We start from the raw sequence: 16979 nt of genomic DNA on the forward strand, positions 1-16979 counted from the left end.
GCCCACTACACTTAGTCAGATTGCCAGCCTATCCATGCTGGTGAGTGTATATTAACAATTCCTGTAATAGTGTTGATAGTAATAGTACTATTTGGCTCACTTAGTAGTGCTCTTTGTATGCATGTAGGTGTGTCTGTGTCTGTGTGTTGATATCACGCATACTGAGTATTGCACAATTGTGTGAAACTGTGTGCATGTGTGCATGTGTGCATGTGTGCACCTGTGCACATGTGCATGTTTGCATGTGTGCATGTGTGCATGTGTGCACCTGTGCACGTGTGCATGTGTGCATGTGTGCATGTGTGCATGTGTGCACCTGTGCACGTGTGCACGTGTGCATGTGTGCATGTGTGCATGTGTGCACCTGTGCATGTGTGCACCTGTGCATGTGTGCATGTGTGCATGTGTGCATGTGCAGCATGTGTGCATGTGTGCATGTGTGCACCTGTGCATGTGTGCATGTGTGAACGTGTGCATGTGTGCATGTGTGCATGTGTGCATGTGTGCACCTGTGCACTTGTGCACGTGTGCACGTGCATGTGTGCATGTGTGCATGTGTGCACCTGTGCACGTGTGCATGTGTGCATGTGTGCATGTGTGCATGTGTGCATGTGTGCACCTGTGCATGTGTGCATCACTGGTAATGTGTAGACATTGTAAACTGTGTTTCCTGTTTCCTTCCCACAGGTTCTGTTGCTGCTCTGGTGTCATGTAGCAGGGAACCTGAGTCAGGTGCCGTGGGTACTGATAATGATGACATTGGTGTAATGGCACAGGAAGGTGTGCCAGGGTTCGCCATTGGTCAGCCAATTGACAGTACACAGCTGTCGACCCCATCAATGCGCACAGTTATCCTGCCAATACACCCCTTGTCACCACTGTCCCTAGGTGATGGACAGCATACAGTGGGCATTGACCAGGGTAATGTGGTATCTGTGGCACATGCCTCCCCACACAGCAGCCATGGGCATGGCCCAGAGATGGTACCACACAGACAGATGTCCAGGGGTTCTCGTGGGAGCATCCATGGGCATACTGCCCCTGTCAGACGTGCCCACAGAGGTCTTACAACCTCAGCTATGTTTCGGACTGTCATGCAGGCACAGTCACGTATGGAACGGTACACCAGACAGGGTCTGAGGGAGCTGGCAGCATGTCGCACAGCCATGACTGACAGTATGCGTGACATTGCGGCTGCCATCCGTGATTTCACCGATGTCGTAGACAGACATAGTGGGGACATATTAGACCAGTTCCACAACTACATGTCCATGAGCCAGGGTGATGGTGGGCGGTTGAGGCATCGACGTGGCCGTATGCCAGCAACAGCAGCAGCTGGCAGTCGGCGCGGACGACAACAGGGCTGCGGCCGCCCCCGTAGTGCCAGCAGCAGCCCCAGCAATGCTGGGTCTGTGCTGTCATCAGACCGCCCCAGGAGACCACGTGCACATGGCTCTGGCCAGGCCCGACAGGGATCTGTGTCCAGTCAACGAACACCTGCTTCTGATGACAGTACCCAGTCTGGGTTGGTACCGGATACGGTCTGTAGCACCCCTGCAAGGCACAGGTACCGTGTCCGTGGCCAGAGACACTGATCTGTATGACCTGGCAGGTACAGTCTGTGGCTGTCCACAAACACCAGTATATGGCAGCCATGAGGTGGAACTGTGTGCATCCATACACACATGCAAATTGACAACACCTAGGGCTACCGCATACACGCACACACTGCATCAACATTGCCCCACCTTCTACTGCTGTCCCTCACCAACACACATACACATACATGTCAATTGGTGCTATGGGTGGCTGACTCAGGCATACCAAGTTCACACCCTGTGCATATGATGAAACTGTGCCACCTCCTGCAATCTGTAACAACTGTGCAGGTACAGGTTAACATGTTGCTGATGCACAGGGTGACCACATAGATGTGTAGTAATAGTATCATGTTGTTAACAGTACTGTATGCTGAATTAATTGTGGGTATATCACAGCATGCCTGATGCAGTAAGTGTGTGATTGTCATGTCCTCTTGTCTACACCCATGGTAAGTACCATAGTGTATCATCTGCACATGTTGGCATACTGGTGGTAATGATGTCAACAGAAGGCTACATACATAGGTAGCACAGGGATAGGGTAATGAATGTAGTAATACACAATGATGGACATGTAAATTGCAAGTGGCATGTTGCCCACACTAGACTCTGCAATGCAGATGTTTGAGGATGTTGATATGTGTGCAGTACTACACAACTGGTACAGGACACACAGGAGCACCCTAGCACTGCATGCACACATTTCATACCATGCTAGACAGCCCCAACACACATAACTAACTGTCACAGGAGGGAGAGTCCCCATATATGTCAGGGATACTGTGGTGGCAGGCCAGGGAGCATACATCCTACTAAGTATGGAACCACTGAGTGAAGGCTCAGTGTCTATTTGACATGTGTATTACTGCAGGTATGAGCACATGGGTTTCTATCCAGTTATTGTACATCCTGACAGTACATGCATGTTCCGTACACTTGTGTGCACTGAGACTGGACCCTAGCCATCTGACCCATGTATTTCCATGTACATGTGCATAGTGCATGCATATTTGCAGTGTTACCTACTGGGACTGGTACAGCTTGTTTGTTGTACAATGGACTACATGGAGCCCTGTTTACTGTATCTTTGTTTGCATGCATGTTTGCTTGCAATTACCCTGGAATACCGATCACACCTGCAATGCATAGTTATAGAGCTTCTGTGGACTCCTAGTGCCATCTGCATAGCCTACTATATGTATGTCCATGTCCCACTTGACAGGTTGCCACTGTTTGTCCTGTTCACATGTACATTGCCTGTGACACAGTGCATATGACCTGCCTGGCATGTGTCCACGTGAGCAGTCATATATGTTACTGCTAACTAATCACAGGCACTACACCTTCACACATTCATCTTCTGTTGAACTACCTGCTTTGCTAGGGACAGCCTGCACCTGTCACCCCTGGCCTTTCAGATATTGGCAAAGGTTCTTGCTACCCCCATAGTGCCTATGTTAGGCAGGGCTCAAATGACAAACCCACCTTCGTAGGTATCACAAGGGATAAGACACTAAGAGCAATGCTACCCAACGCCAGATGTCTAAACCTCCAGATGCATGCACCCAAAACACTCCTTGGCATGGAAAACATCGATATCTGTGCAGTAACAGATGCCTGGTTCGGGGCTACTGAGAGCACACCAGCACTACCGGGTGTAACCCGGTTGATTTCTTTGATACAGTCACCAAGGCCATTGCCGAGGGGAAGGTGGTTCACACAGCCTACCTGGACCTTGCAAACGCCTTCGCAACAGTACCCCACTTGGGCATTCTAGGGAAGCTCACCAGCTTAAATATAAGCCCCTATGTCACTAGATGGATTGCACAGTGGATCAAGAACAGAACCCACATGGTTAGCATTGCTGGAGCCATGCCAGACCCCATAACAGTTACAGGTTGTGTCCCAGAAGTCTCAGTCCTGGGACCCTCTTGTTTGGTATATATTTATTGGAGGTACAGGCCAACACGGATGAACTGTGGCTGTCCAAATATGCAGATGACTGCAAACTGGCCACCATAATCGTCTGCTGAACAGTGTGTAGAAGGGGAATGTGCATCCTGTAGTCTGTTCACCTAGTTGCCAAAAGGGACATTTCCCTCACACACTAACCCCCCTCAGACAAACACACACACTTGCCATTCACAAGATTCAAACCCCTACCTAACTATGTTATGACACTTGAGATGGACGCATTAGCAGAGCGCGCTATTCGCATTACTGGGAGGTTTCTTTTCTCCTGCTGTACTTATAGGGTGCTGACATCATCGGTGTTTAGAAAAGGGAATGGGCATCCTGTAGTCTGTTCACCTAGTTGCTAAAAGGGACATTTCCCTTACACGCTAACCCCCCTCAGACAAACACACACACTTGCCATTCACAGTATTGAAACCCCTACCTAACTATGCTATGACACTTGAGACGGACACATTAGCAGAGCGCGCTATTCGCATTACTGGAAGGTTTCTTTTCTCCTGCTGTACTTATAGGGTGCTGACATCATCGGTGTTTAGAAAGGGAATGTGCATCCTGTAGTGTCTTATCCTATTTGCCAAAAGGGACATTTCCCTCACACACACAAACCCCTCTCAGGCAAACACACACACTTGCCATTCGCAGGATTCAAACCCCTACCTAACTATGTTATGACACTTGAGACGGACGCATTAGCGGAGCGCGCTATTCGGATTACTGGGAAGTTTCTTTTCTCCTGCTGTACTTATAGGGTGCTGACATCATCTGTGTTTAGAAAGGGGAATGTGCATCCTGTGGGGAGGCAGACACCAAGCACACTATGGCTAAGCTGTCATTCCCTAGGGCAAACAGCCTAGTGTTGACCTCTACACCATTATGTTTAATTGTCAAATGCACATTATTTGTTGCTGATAGACTGTTTGCATATCTTTATTGCCATAGCATTCCCTGTTTGTATGAACAACTTCTGCATCTGTGGAAAATGTTTGCATATGAGAGGGATCCACTATATCACGTATGTCTCTGTAGTCATTTAACTGTGTGCACTGGGCAGACTGCTGTAATGTGGTTGGTTCCTGGCATAACACATAACAATACCAGATATGTGTGTCCAACTGCTAAACCGAGATTTGGACTAAGTGTGTGAGCATGCCCAGTTCAGCCTTCCCATGGCATGTTGTCAAAGTGTGTGAGCATGCCCAGTGTGAGCATTCCATATGTTGGACTCTGCAGCCCACCACATTTGTGGATGTGTGTGAACTTCAACAACTATCACCCATTTATGGTTGTGGGTTGTGTGTCATGTTGTGTAGTTACTGTACAACTGCTTTGTGTGTGAACACAACAGGATTATACTGTGCCTGCAGTGTTTGCATGGGATACTTTGCATACAGTTGTCAACATCCTTTCACACTGACCTAACACTGTAGTACTGTATAGTGTACTGGTAGTACTTTGACTGTGGTGGACAGTATCCTGGGCTTTACTGCTATCACTGCTTTACATTTCGATAGTGGGCACAACAGCCTGGTTGGGGCCAGTTGTGTACATCTGACCATGTTGCATTCTGTTCAGATATGAACTACTTACACCAGGCTTGTCCAACATTGTTAGTGTATTCCACAACATAGGTGTACAATTGCAAACACTAGCGATGTGCCCTAGTCCATGTCTAATGCAAGTTGGAGAGTGTGTTTGTCCTTCCACACACATTGTAAGAGGAGTTTGCCATGACATATGTCATGGTTAGTATACTGTGCCTCTGTCTACCTGTGACATGACAGTGATACCCAGGATAAACCTACCATCTCCCGTCCACCCATCAGGATTTCTATTGAGGAAGATTGATAAGTGACTCTATGGGTAGCCTGTGCTGAGGGTTCACTCATGGGTGGGAGTGGCTTCTGTGTTATGGATCACACAGTACAGCTTGTCCTATGTAAGTCAGTGCTGGGGTTCAGGTCTCTCATGTGCATAGCTCACTGCCATTCAGATTGTACAAGGTGCAGCATGTTTATTGATGCCAGCAACACAGGCAACACATGGCATCTGTGTAGGCTGTTTGATACTCCTGATGAGGTACTGTTGGGGACTTTACAGTTGATGGAGGTGTCTGCTGAGATACATCCCACAGGGGCTATTGTAGTCGATTGTACCACTGATACAGGATGACTGCGGAGCCATAATGACCCCCCTTATGTAGATCTGACAGCCTTCATGATTAGGTGGGTATATGGTATGTTTCTGTAAACACTACAGCACATGTTTGTCCAATGCAGGATATCTATCACCCTGTGTCCCCAGGTCTCTCATTACATGTTAACTACATAATGGGTTAACACCTATGTGGTAATTGGTGGGCACTTACTGTATATCCACGGGGGTTGACTATACACGTTTCTGCACTTAGCTTGCTGACATAGCTATGGCACCAGTTGTCTGTTTCTATGTGGCCCTTTTGTGGGATGCATGAGTCAGCTGGTGGATCATATGTGGTGAGCAGTTTGTAGTCCTCTGCAAACATGTTAGGACACAGTCCTTCCATGTTTGCCTGTACCTATGGGACATATATACCAGACGAGGGAGATACCAGGACAAAGCCTTGTGGGATGCCAGTTATATCTGGTTTGTAGTCTGACATGGCTGAAGCATGTCTGACCATGTCTGTTCTGTCCTTGGTCTGGTTTGCAACTCCTCTACTGACATGTGGGTTTATATTTACGCTGGTGAGCCTATCTATACTGAACATGTAGGGTATTGTATAGAAGCCTTTGCAAGGTCCAGATACACTGTGTGGAGCACATTGCCCTCATCAATGACCTTAATGACTGTTTCAATTGAGTCAAACATGGTTAGGGGCAGGATCTGCACTTGAGAAGGCCACACTGGGTTGGGTCCAGTGTCAGTAGGTCCCAACATCCTTATGTCTGTGGTACATGCTGATCCTTTCCATAGCTGTGCAAACTGGGCTTCTCAGGATTCTGGGGTAGTACTGTTCAGTATCCATTCAGGCAACACCTTTGTTGAGAAGGACCACTGTTGTTGTACACTGCTCTTTGGGTACATATTCTGTGGTAAGGCTGACATTGAGCAGTAGTGTGGTTTGGCATTCCATTCATCTTAGAGTCCATGTTGCACTAAGCCCAGGACACCATCTCATACCATTGCTGCTGTGTGTTTTGCTTTGGAGATGTTGTCTGTTACCTCAGCATCTGCAATGTCAGGGGCCAGCAGTCTGCTGGGATAGATATTCTGCATTAGGTGGGGGGGGGTTTGCACTGCACCTGTCAGGATGCATGTTGGCAATATGTGTGTGTGTTTGTGGTATTTGTGTGATTCAGGGCATATCTGTGAATTCCCAACATGGCTCCTACCATCAGTTGTGTAAGCCTTGGGATTATCCTTAGTGTCCTGTACAATTTGTATCTACATAGGTTCATAGGTTCATACTAGGCTATCCACCCTGGGCATTTGTTAGCCTAGCCAGAGTGTGTGTGGCTTTTGAGACCCCTTGCTATGTGGATATTATGGCCATTTATGATTTGCTTTGCTGTGCCTCTGTCTGGACATGACACAGTGAAGACCCCACTGTAACTCTACAATCATCCATCCACTTGGCAAGATTCCTGTTGAACAGTGTCAGTGAGGGGCTCTGCCTAACATGGAGTGGGATTCTGGTCCAGGGTGTGGGGAGCCTCTGGATTATGTATCTGTCCCACTGGCACATCCTATTTCATTATTTGTTGAGGTTGACATCTCTCACTCGCAGCTCCAATGGATATGTGTTTTCTGGGGTGGAGCATGTCCATTACTCCTGTGTTGGGCATGGCCTCCTACAACAGGCATGCAATGCCTCTGTGTGGGCAGTATGTGACTGGATTCAGCTGGGGTGTCTACAGCCAGGCAGCATATGACATATATTTGAGACACTTTATCCTCTTGGTGAGGTACCTTTGAGGTCTTTCTAACTGCTGCAGGTGTCAGGTAAGGTAGATCCCATATGAGGCATTGTACTAGATTATGGGTGTGATTGGAGAAAAGTATAGGGGCACAGTGACCTCTGTTGCCGTAGATGTGACTCCTTTCCTGATACGGTGTCACATGTAGACAGTCTTCCTAGCCACATTGGCAATGTGGGTGTCACATAACAGGTTACTGTCCACTTGTGTCCCTAGGTCCCTGGTTACTCCTTCCATACATAATAGTTTACCACCTATGTGGTAATTTGTGGTACCTTGTTTGGTATTTGGTGGGACATTCATACTGTCCAGTGTCTTCAGGACGGTTGGGGGGGTTATTGTGTGTGAGAGTGCAGTCTGTAGCATGCTACAGACTGCACAGCAGTCTTGCCTACAGTTAGTTGCACATGGGTGAACTCCACTGCCTTGTGCATTGTCAGTTACCTGGACGTATGGGTGTCTGTGCTGCCTATGGATACTCACCCTCCTTTTATGTTTTGTTCCAGGTTTTGGGGCCATGACACATGGTACGTGGTATAACCTGGTAGTGCTGGTGTGCTGTCAGGAGCCTTGCAGCAGGTTTCTGTCACTGCACAGACATCGATGTTCTCTATTCTGGGGATGGCCTCGGGAGCATGCATATTGGGGTGTACACATCTGGCATTGGTCAGCATTTCCCTTATGTTTCTTCCCACTTATGTTTTCTAGGGTGGTGGGTCAGTCTTTTCAGCCTTGCCTACAAAAGGCTCTATGGAGGTGGCAAAGGCCTTATCCAATATTCAGACGCCCAGGGGTAACAGGTGCAGGCCATCCCAAGAACAGCTGCATGGCTTGTCAAGCATGACATCCCAAGCAGACAGACATTGGATCCCCTTGGAATGACACCAGTAAGTGTGCTACTTGCTATGACTGATCATTCCGTGTCTGTACTGTGGCATTATTCTTGGTAAGGGTAGGATGCTGCAAACGGTGAGTGTCATACCGGCCTGGACTACATAATCGGATAGCTCATCTGTGTCTCTTTACATGTAGTCTACGGCAGTACATCTCAGGTCATTCACACCAGCATGGACTATGACTGCATCATATGTCTACTTGCTTTGGAGTGACCTACATATTTCTGTTATGTGGCATATTGTGGCAGCCTACAGGCAGCTTACTGTACCCTTTCCCTTGCTCAGTCTGGTGTGCGGGACAGCAGTGTGTCTGACTATGGAGTCACCTATTACAACTGTATCAGGCATGTTGTTTCTCCTTCTGGCCTGTGACTGTTTGGCACACCAGCTTTGTGTGCTATGTGTTGCATGTGCTATGTTTGGAGGCTGTTTCATTCGGTGTCTGCTTTAGAGGCCTCTGTTGGTGTGCTGTGTTTGTGATTTCTGCCTCCGGGAATGTATTTATGTGTTTATGTGCTTGGTTTGCAGTTGTGATAGGTCTATGTGGGTATGTGTTTGTGGTGTGTGTGGTTACCTTCTCCTACTGACTTGTTTTGGGAGTACTGAGTTGAGGGAGCTCAGCCTCCAGTTTGGATGGATGGTTGCATCTCTCACATATATTTGTATTTCTTGGGTGGAGTTGGGGGTTGTCTGTGTACTTGGGGCAGGTGTAACATTGCCTCAGGATTCACAGATTCCACTTGTTGTGGCTGGCCTTAGTGGATTGCATGTGTGGACAGATTTTATTGCCATACTACTGATCAGTAATTACTTCATTGTTCATGTTTGCTGTATCATGTAGTAGCTTCCTCATTCTCTTGCATGTTTTGGTTATGGCTGGTGTCCACCATGCCAGATTTAGGCACTGTGTCTTGTTTTAATTTGGGACTGCATAATCCAAGCATTACTGGCAGTGTTCATGGAATGGCTGTATTACAGGTTCTGAAGTGTGGCCCATATTTTGCACCTGCATGGGACCTTTAGTGGATTCCACATCAGTTTGGAGGTGTGCATATATTGCTTAGCACATGTTTTCCACTGTGGTTTCCCGGCCAGGGACTGTGGTCAGGATTTGTATATCCAGTGTGATTACTATATGGTCTGGTTTTACCAGTGAGCAATACACTTCTCATCTTGACATCCCGTACCCATGTTGCTGATTATCACATCCAGTATGCTTACCCCTCTTGTGGGGGTGGTACGTTGTTCCTGGGCCTTTTGGTTTGTGGATTCGATGAACTTTTGTCCTACACTGTTGCAGCTGGTATAATGCTCCCAGTCTATATGTCTGGGTATTTGCAGTCGCCCAATATAATGTGGTTTGGAGGACTTGATATATTCATGTATTCCAGCATAGGCCGGATGCAGTTCCTGGTGTTGGGCCAGTAGTCTGTAGCAGGCTGTAAACTGGGGGGCAGTTTTAGCCACTGTTACTTGAGCATGGCTAGTCCATGCTGCTTTTGTGGTGGTACCAACATGGGGGTGTGGTTATCCTTGGCAATTCTTGCTAGTCACCCTCCTTTAGTAGCTTGTTCCAAGTTTTGAGGCTGTACAGCACAGTATGAGGTGTAACCTGGTAGTGTTAGGGTGCTGTTGTGAGCCTTGCCTCAGTTTTCTGTTACAGCACAGTTATCAACATTCTCCATACTGGGTGAGCTTAGACTGCATGCATCCTGCTGTTTCAACTTATCCCTTATCTTATTCTTATCCCTTCTGGTACCTATGGAGATAGGTTTGTGTTTTGAGCCTTACCTATTCAGGGCACACTGTGCGTGACAACAGCCTTTGCCAGTATCCATACGGCCTGCACTGATAGGTGCATGCCAGTCCTAGCAGGTGGTGCATCATGTCATGCTCAGCATGTCATCCCAGACTGGCACACATTGGGTCCCCTTTGAGTAACTGCAATACTTCAGTCAATTGTTGCACTTGATCATCTCGTTGTCATGTTGTGGCATACTGCCTGTTGAGGGTAGGATGTTGGTCAGGGTCCTCAGGTGTGCATATGGTACTTGGTGTTACATTACTTAACACATAGCATTCATGCCTCAGGTGGTGCTGCAGGGCTGCCTCTGTCGGATGCGCATATTACACTTCCCTGTACATGTTTGAGAGCAGGTTGTGTCACATTAGGCATCCCTGTTACTATATGAGTGAGTCAGAGAGGGGTATCATTCCCAAGGTTCCTACTGAGCCAATGTATGTGCTATGCGTTGCCTCTTTGCCAAGGCCAGGGCATACTGGGCATGCCTCCTTCTGCCTACTGGGGCAGGCTCAGGTTGTTCCTCCTCCGAGTCACGCTGTGCCTGTGGTGGCCTTGGCAATGGTGGGGGGCTGTTTGGCCCAGCCCTATGCTGGTCCTGCTGCAGCTGTTTTGCAAGATCATATTATGTAGCATAGCACATACCATGACAATTTGGGTACATGTAGTTGGTGTGTACTGCAAGGCTCCACCAGATGTGTCCAGACACCGGAACCGTGACTTGAGCAGCCCAAACACACGCTCTATTACATTACGTGTTTGTGCGTGTGCCTCATTATGGCGTTCCTGTTCAGGTGTGTGTGCGTTTCTGATGGGTGTCATCAGCCACGGCTCCAGTGCATACCCTGCATCCCCCACTAGGTGTCGGGGCGGGATGTCCCCATTGGCAAATGTCTGGTACAGCTGCGTCAAATGCCAGATGTGGGAATCGTGGTAGCTCCCAGGACAGCCAGCACACACATTCATTATTATGCCCTGGGCATCACACACGACCTGGCAGTTGATGGAGGGGAAGCCCTTGCGTTTGATGTATGCCCTACCCCGCTCACCGGCTGGTGCTTTGATGCATATGTGCATGCAGTCTATTGCACCCACTACCTCAGGGTATTCCGCTATTTGCTGGAAGAGACGCATGTTGCTGGCCAATACCTCACGGGCATTGGGGAAGTATACATGATCACCGACATGTGCTGACATGGCATCCAGGAACTGGTGCAGTACCCTGGAAGCTGATGCCTGTGATATCCCCATCATATCGCCAGTTGGACTCTGGAAGGTACCTGTTGCTAGTATTCTTAGGCCAACACATACCTTGGTTTCCACTGGGATGGGTTCCCCTCTGTTGGTTCTGTGTGTGAGGCGTGGCCTGCACAGCCCCACTATTTGCTGCAGGAGGTCTCTGTCACTCTATAGCGCTCTACTATCTCCAGCTCATGTAACCCATGGTAGGTGACCCTGGGCCTGTACACTCTTCTCCGTCTCCTCACTGCAGGTTGTCTGGCACCATCTGCATTGTCACCACCCTCAGCAAGTCGCCTATGTCTCATTATGACAGCTATGGCAGCCCCTAACATTTCTGCTCTGAGTTCAGCTTTTTCAGTTTTCACTTCTGATAACTTAACTCCTGTCTTGCAGTGTCTCTTGAGAGAAACATTCTGCACTGCTGTTTGCAGAGTTTTAAGTGCTGGGCTGGCCTAGTATTCTGCCTGTGTAATTGCCTGCATCTAATTGTTTTCACCTGCTAGCTCCAGCAGTATTCCCTGCTAACTTCCTACTACATCTGTTGCTTCCTTTTTCCTTTCCTGTTTCCTCAGGGTGGAGCCGTGTGCAGACCAGCAGAAACACGCTCACAGTGGCTTACACGTGCGCACACATACTTACACAGTTCAGAATCTGCTTATTCAGTTTTAAACGCGTGCACGCCCGTGCACACGGTGTTAAACATCTCCCAACACGCTCCCACATGCTGAGTCTGCCTTACACGCGCGCACACTGCCTTACAAGACACTGCCTTACTGCAAGCTGCCAAGACATCGCATACATGTCCAGCAAGAAACTTTGGTGTAGGCAACAGTGTACACCTTCCATTTCTTGACTTTATCATGTTTACTTAGTGGCACACCTCTTTCCTTGATATCTGTCTGACATCTGTCATGTAACTCTAACCTCCAATGAACTGCATCTCTTTCTACCATTCCCCCCTGTGATGTCACCTATCTCCTACTCTGTTCCACCCCCGTATGTAACTCTTACACTACTCAAAATGTGCTCATTTGCTATGTGACAGTGGAATTCAGTATCCTTACACTCATTTGCATCAGATTGCCTACTAATGCTTAGTTACATCTCTTAGACTCAGCTTCCCCCCTTAGCAACCACTACACGGTGGCCATGTTGGTTTTGCTCTGCTGGTCCCTCCATTGACATTCCATGTATTGCATAAAACCTACATTTGTAGGTTTAAAACCTTCGTTTTTATGTTCTATGCAGCGCAGCCCGTTTGCACGGGACTGCGCTGGGTTTAAACATCGGTAATCGCCGAAAAAAAATTTCTATTTTTAATATATTTGCATGGGGTCACCTTGCCAATGGCCACATATTTGGACATTGGCATGCTGCCTATCACATATGCACCCTTTATTTGGAGCTGACATGGCTCCGTTGCCGTGTTTGCAGAAACGTACTCAGTTGTCAACTGAGTACATTTCTGCAGCTAAAACGGCTCTTACACGGGCTGTTCTGGGCTTCCTGGATCGCTAATCAGTCTCATTTGCATGCTATTCGGCTGCAAGTGAGTTGATTAGCTTATCCACGCCCACTCCGTGTAAGAGCCGTTTTAGCTTGACTCTTACACGGACTTTGGGCTGTTCCTGGATCGCGAAGGCTGCATGGAGTCTTACACTACTCTTAGACTCCGTGCAAGCCTTCGTGAATCCGGCCCATTACACAGGAAAGATTGTGAATGAACTGTAAACTCAAATTCCAATCTTAGAAAAGATTTTCAGAGATGACACACATGTCTATTATCTCAAATAAAGGATCTTAATAATATCAAGATATTATTAATCATAAATCTTAAATAGCTTTAGAATTAGAAAAGTATGGTATATACAAGGACACCCAAAGTATGAATATTTTACTGAGAATATCTAAATTAGTTCTAGGAAACCACATATTACAAATATTTTAAGTACCAAAGATAAATCAAAAACAGATATTGAAGGAATGTTTTCTGAAGTTAAGCCATATTATATTCATTTAAACCATTCAAGTATATTCAGCTTTAATAAAATACAGGATTTTAAAAATATATGTAATTATTCTCAAGAATTTAGAGTCTTAGAAAAGTGATATCATAAAAATATTACTTTATTAGAAATTAATAAAAAAATATTTAAACCTGATAAAGCCCTGGGAATGCATGGTATAATAGCTGAAATATAAACTATTTCCACCTAAAGTAATATACTTTTGATACATTAAATTCAATACAATCTAACTCTACTATTCCTCCATCTTGGAATTACACTTTGATAACTTCTGTACCTAAAATTAATAACGACTCTTATTATTGCTCTGCATATAGACCTATTTCTTTATTAAAAGTGGACTGTAAAATTTGCATTTTTATTATAGTAGGTATATTAAAAATTTGAGTTCTCAGATTAATTAATATTGATCAGACAATGTTAATTTCTAAAACGCAGACTCAGGATAAGCCAATAAAAAGTGATGAATTAGCTTTAATAACAAAAATTGGAATTTTTCCTTTAATTCTTTGGAATGTTTTGATTTTTCAAGAAAAATCAAGGATTTGTTTAAAAATATTTATCTAAACAAAAAAAGTATATGTTAAACTACGTTCATAGCTTCATGAGTCATTTCATTTTACTTATAGATTCACAGGTGTTTACTAAGCTAATGAACACAAGGGCCTTTTTAAGCCTACCCATACATCCCAAATCACTGACAAGTTCTGGTACCCTTAACTGTTAGCAAGCATTTGGGAGATAAAGCACTTACAAGCAATGACCTGGGATATGAACCATTTACAGGCTGCTTGTGTCCATTAGAGACTTAGGTGCCAAACCAGGTTTGAATTTCCTATTCACCATCCAATTTTCCAAGTTAAATTTGAATTGGGTTAGGGAAGAACTCTGCTTCACATGGATGAGGAGCTTGTTCCAGAGAAGGTGTAGTCTTTGGGCTATGTACCTGTCTTTCCAGCAGGTTATGTTTCTATAACAGGTAAGGTTTAAGACTTCACAATAGGTAATTCTAGTCTATTCATTTTGTGGATATGTAGGAGGCCCATCAGAGTGGGATCTGACAATGCTTTGTATGCCATTCATAGATATCCCCTCAACAGTCTGTAAGAAACAAAGCACAGGGATGGGGTCTTGAAGCAGTCGGTGTAGGACATGTTACTTACACCCTGTATTCTTTTAGTGAGGAACCTTTGTGGATGTTCCAGTTGTTGGATATGCCTGGTTAAATACATACCAAAGGGGGCACTGTACTCAATGACAGGTCTAATGAATGCAAATACAGTAGAATAATGACTTCCTTGGACCTAGATTCCATACCTTTGCTTATAAGTTGTACAGCATAGAATGATTTCCTCACTACTTTAGATACATGATGGTCAAAGGCTAGATTCCTGTCTATGTGTGTCCTCAATTCCCTGTTTACTGGGTCAATTCTTAGATATGTGTTGTCAATATTATAGTTACCAGTGTTGGATGACTTCCCAAAGGATGCTATTATGCATTTCTTGGCATTTAGTTTTAGTCCATTGCTCTGACACCAGTTGTTTGTCTGTGCCAGCCCTTCCTGGTGAACATTTGTGACAGTGGGGGATTTAATGACCATTCCTATTTTGCAATCATCTTCAAATTAAGCCAGAGGCCACTGACATTGGCCTTGCCTTCAGTGAAGCAAATGCCAAAATGTATCAGTCCAGAACTGATCCCTGAGGGACTGCACTTGTGACTGGCCTCTTTGTAGATGTGACCCCAATGTAACCCCTGCAAGTGCAGCAAGTGCACAGCTCAAAAGAGCATAGTCCCAGTCAAAAAGAAGAGAGCCAGCACAATGTGGTAAGGAGGAAGGCTTTGTTATTACTGCCGAAACCCATCTGTTTTATTGCCATTTTATGGGTTAAATTCTTGCCTCTTAACCACATTGTGCTGGCTTTCTTCTTTTTGACTGGCTCTTTGTAGATGTGGACTATCCATTTCTAACTTCCTCGGTCCTGCCTGTTCATAGGTTTATAGGTAAGTACTAGGCTAACTGCCCTTGTCAATTTTTAGCCTAGCCAATATGAGCTAGCTGTCTACCCACCAGGTGAGATAAGGGTTTGTACCTAACCTCTTGAGTTTTTCAACAATGCCTGAGTGAGGTATTGTGTCAAATGCATTGGCCAGGTCAAGTTAGGAAGTGTGAACCATTTCGCCCTCAGCCATTGCTTGGGTGACCTTCTCTAATAAATCCACCAGGTTGAGTAGGCAAGACTTGCCCTTGATGAAATCAAATTGGGTTGCATACAGTGTCTGAGAGTTTCTTATGTCATTATTGATCAATTCCATGATAATTTTTTCTATGGCTTTTCATATGAGACTAGTGAGAGTTATGTATCTGTAGTTTCCAGGGTTTGTAGATAGTCTACCTTTGTGCAGAAGGATGACTGTTGCTGTTCTCCATTCATGAAGCATGGAGTCTGTTTGGAGATTACAGTTAAATAGCAATTCAAGAAGGCCTAATAGGTCATATTCCATGCTATTTCAAAGGCACCCTCAGATATTTTCTGGGCCCCGTTGATACAGTATTCTTGGCCTTAAAGAGAGCATTAAGGACTTGTTCCCTAGTGATAGCAGGGGAGTTATATTTGATGGCATATTGTGAGAGAAGGTTGAGGGGGAGAGAGACATATATTTGTGTCTGAAATTCTCAGCCAGTAAGTTTGCTATATCTTCTGGCTCGGTATAGATGGTTCCATTTACAATGAGCTCTGCACACAATTGAGTATTGCCTTTGAGGTTGCAGATGTAGCTGAAGAATGCCTTGTGGTTGTCCTTTACCTGGGAGGCCAAATTTACTTTAAATTTGGCTTTGTTAGACTTTATTTGTCATCTGAGTTGTTTTGTTTGATGAGAGTATTTTGCTGCTGGGTGCTGTATCTTCTAACTTTTGCCATGAGTTACTTCCTTCTATTATGCAGTCTATTGATGGTGTGATCCCACCAGGGTGGCTTGGTTTTTGAGTTAATTCTGTACTTCTTCTTGGTGGGTACAGCTGCCTCTATGCAGCTATTAACATGCTTGTACAGAGTTTCTGTGAACAGTTTTGTGTAGGCAGCAGTATTCTTAGGGCTTATAGGGGCTTGACATTTTGCCAGGGTATCACTTAATAGTAGGAAGTTAGCCTTAGAGTAGTTCCCGAATATTCCAGGATTAACTGGGGTTCCAGGTTTTATTTTTACTTCAAAGGACGCCATTTTGGGGTCTGAGTTTAACAGAGAAGACATTACACTAGGGGGTGTGCAGCACTCTCCCATATTAGTGAGGACCAGATTCAGTATGGTTGCATCCCTACTCTGCGTATTGACAATCTGGTCCAGGGAGCCTGTGTTTACAAAATCCATGACTCTCTGTACCTGTATGTTTGGTGTCGTATATGATTTCAGTTAATACTGGTGTAATTAAAGTCACCCATGAGTATGGTATTGGATTGGATTGTGAATGCTTCC

Source organism: Protopterus annectens, chromosome 2.part1 (assembly GCF_019279795.1).
Source record: "Protopterus annectens isolate FY-2018-M chromosome 2.part1, PAN1.0, whole genome shotgun sequence".
Classification (NCBI taxonomy): Eukaryota; Metazoa; Chordata; order Ceratodontiformes; family Protopteridae; genus Protopterus; species Protopterus annectens.